This window comes from Pteropus medius, unplaced genomic scaffold, assembly GCF_902729225.1.
Source record: "Pteropus medius unplaced genomic scaffold, Ma_sr-lr_union100, whole genome shotgun sequence".
Taxonomy (NCBI): Eukaryota; Metazoa; Chordata; class Mammalia; order Chiroptera; family Pteropodidae; genus Pteropus; species Pteropus medius.
Window position 1 is genome coordinate 8,584,788 of NW_024347790.1, and position 3,768 is coordinate 8,588,555.

The window sequence follows — 3,768 nt, forward strand, 5'->3', positions numbered from 1 at the left end:
TTATTGAATTTTATCTGTGTAACTAAGTTATAATCAAGGCTCATTTAATGATGGAAAGTTGTGAGCAGTATCTCATTACGTTTATAATACACAGGTTTGCTTTGTGTCGCTTATCTCTAATGGACCTGATAAAGGAATATATTTCTTAGCTCAATAAAGTTAAAAAATCATAAAATAATTTTCTGTTTCTCCTTTAACTAGAGGTTATTCAATATCTTCTAAAATTTAGATCTGCGTCCCAGTGAAATTTTTCCTCTATAAAGAGCTTAAGAGAGTGTATACAGTCACAAATGAGAAACTTTGCCAATCTCAATAGAACAATTTATCACCTGAAATACTTTTTCACTTTCTTTCCCTGAACTCTGATTTTACCTTGTTACATATATTGTTTCCAACTTTAAGTTTTCAAGTCTAATGAGCCATCTTATCTTCAAATTACATCTATTCTTTGGGATTGATTTAAGTAATCAGAATTTGGTTATTTGAAAAATAATCAGAATTAATATAGATGAAAGAATGTGTGGTTACCTTGTTATTTGGGGATATATTTATAAAAATTCTCCCAAGCAAATAATATATCTCGGTATATCATTATATACTGTAAATGCTCTTAAGAATAGTTTCATTAATCTTGGCCATTTAGGAGCAAACTCTCATGAGCTTCTACCTGTCTGTCTGCCTATAAGACTTCTTATCTCTTCTATAATCACATAAATACCAAACTTCTTAGGTAAAGGCCGGATATGGGTAGGATAAGTGTCTGGGAATTTGAAAATCTAGACATAAGAAAAGCCTCCCTCTTAGTAATGCTGCCCTACCAGGTTAACCACTACAGTGTCCTGAGTTAATGATCTCTAGGGTCTTCAATTTAGTCAGAAACTCCACCTGTATGATGTTCTCCCATTTTTGCAAAAAGGGATAACTCAAAGGGGTTCAGGTTAATTTTATTCTCCATGTTTCCTAAGTGTACAATTACATTACCAAAGTAAAGTAGAGAAAATGACAAATAAATAAAGAATCCTTTTTTATATATACAAGAAACACCAGTGAAATATATTTGTCAAGGATGCAGACCTTTTTTATTATATGGTGTATTTTTTGCTAAATAATGAATTTTCTTAAAGTTTTTAAAGAAAATTCATTATTTAAACACAATTATTTATTCAGACTGAAGAATATTATGCTTCTATCTGACAGTTTACCATATGCATCATGAATATATATAATATGCTTGTATATTACAGATTATATATTTTAATCATTTTGAAATTAATAGGCTTAGAAAGTCTCATTTGAATATACGTTAGATATGCATTAAATTGACTTCTTCGAGTCAATGTTTTAATTCTTGATCCTGGTGATCAGGTCATTTTATGAACATATGATTGCTACAAAGCCTTTACTCATCCTCCACCCTCCCCGCTCCACCACCACAAAAAAAAAAACAAAAAACCTCATTCACTATTCATCTGGCATTGTGCTAAATACTGGAAAGTTAAAAAAGAAAAGGTAAAACATGGTTCTAGTCCTTGAGGAAGATCATATAATGACTGGGTTATCCAGATTACCTGATATCTAAATAGAATTTTCTAAATGGTTTATGTACAAAATTGTATGGGTATGTAGAAGAAACAGAGCAGGGTATTTCCCCCCAGATCATAGGTGTTTGCCAGAGAGGGGAGAGAGGAAGCATGATAAAAGACTACGCTGCATTTAGGAAGTGGCAGAGCAGACCGGTGTGGATTGAGTAAAAGAACTAGTGAGAAAAAGAGGTGGAGGGGGGAAGAAGGATTTGGAATGATTGCACAAGCGACCACTCCTTCCATGAGCAGATATAGGGCCCCTACTATGTGTCAAGTGTTGCTCTAAACGCTAACCAAGTTGAAGCCATAGTAAGTGAAGGCTGTGGTTCCACGGGGCTCACTTTTTAATGTAGGTTCTATGACAAAAATTAAACAGGAAAAAATGATAGAGAATAAAGGGAGGTAAGGCAGGATCAGGTTCTGGGAACTGAGAAAGTCAAAAGTTCTGTTTGTGATATGAATGTGGTCCAGCTAATAAGTATCCACGAGGCGGGCGATGCCAGATAGGGAGTTAAAAACTTGGACCTAGAAATCAGATCAGGGCTGGGGCTACCCATACAAATAAGTGGATCACCAGTAGGTAAATGCTATTTAAAGCCACGGGATTCAGTGAAATTACCCAGGGAGATGGAAGGATGGAAGGTATACAAAAGAGAATGTGACCCATGTCTGAGGACCCTGGGCCATGCCAACATTCAAGGGTCAAAGCAGGAGCAGAGGCAGGACCAGAATCTTAAGGCTCATGGAGGCCAACTTGAAAACTTCCTTTTAAAACTCCAGGTTAGTGCTTGCTTTGGCAGCACATATACTAAAATTGGAACAATACAGAGAAGATTAGCATGGCCCCTGCGCAGGGTGACATGCAAATTTGTGAAGCATTCCATATTTTTAAAAGGTCAAGGGATTGAGAAGTACAGATTGGTAGTTACCAAATAGTCACAGGGGTGTGAAATACAGCAGAGAGAATATAGTCAAATAATAACTATGTATAGTGCCAGGTGGATACTATACTAATCGGGGGGATCGCTTCATAAATTCTATAAATGTCTATCCACTATGCTGCACACCTGAAACTAATATAAAATCATATTGAATGTCAATGTTAATTGAAAAATAAAAATCAAAAAAGGAAAATAAAACAGACGAAATTTTAAAAAATAAAAATAAAACTCCAGGCTAGAGTAGTCTAAAAATTTCTTCCCATCAGAAACAAATACATTCATGGCACTTCTGTGAGTGCAAACAAATACTCTGAGTTTGAATTTTCTTTGAAATCTTTTATATTTAAAATAATGCAAGTCTTATAATCTAGTGCATAATATATTGTTTCTTTAATATAACGTCAGGTTTAATTGAATTACCATCCTAAATAAAATGTTTCCTACCATATTTAATTTATAGCTTCAGGTATCCACAAAAGTCTATCACATCACTGGAGGTACACCTACTGTACTTTAAGAAGAAAAGACTCAGCAGTGGGAGCCATTAGAGGACATTCACAATCCTTGCATTCTTATCCATAATGTATTATTTTCATCACATCATTATTTTATGTGGTTTATTAGTATTTGTTTGGCTATCCTTCATATATCCCCAAGAGTGGACTTTTTTGGGGTTTGCTCATGAACTTCTTTTTAGAAGTTGAGAACTAATTTGCTACTTCAATTTATAGCACAACATAGTGTGATTTTTTTTTATATTCTTAGATATGTATGAAGCTTTTAGTTATATTCTTAGATATTTATGAAGATACGTCTTGAATATTCAAAGATAAATCTTGAATCTATTCTATTTGTGCCCTATTTATTAAAGTTATTTCACAAGGATTTTTAAGTAGATGTAACCAGAAGAATCATCAATAAATAATAGTGGAAATACATTATTATCCTGATTCTTCCCAAACAATAATGTACATATATGATTATGTATATTTCTATAACTAACATATGTTCAGAGAATACCCTCCCAGGAGAGCAAAGTTAAAAACACTGGATTTTTTTGAAAGACCATATATGTCTTTTTTTAAATTCCTGGTTGATCTAACAGGAAAGTAAAGGAATTCTTCAGAAGCAAAAGGAAGAAGGAAGGAAGGAAGGAAGGAAGGAAGAAGGAAGGAAGGAAGGAAGGAAGGAAGGAAGGAAGGAAGGAAGGAAGGAAGGAAGGAAGGAAGGAAGGAAGAAGGAAG

At 34.1% G+C, this 3,768-nt stretch overlaps 1 non-coding gene across 1 annotated transcript; it reads left to right on the forward strand.

Moving 5' to 3' along the window:
- The first annotated feature begins 2,367 nt into the window (after nt 1-2,367).
- On the forward strand, nt 2,368-2,473 carry LOC120614747 (U6 spliceosomal RNA). Its single transcript, XR_005656063.1, has one exon. It is a non-coding gene; the product is annotated as a U6 spliceosomal RNA (small nuclear RNA).
- Nucleotides 2,474-3,768: the final 1,295 nt, after the last annotated feature.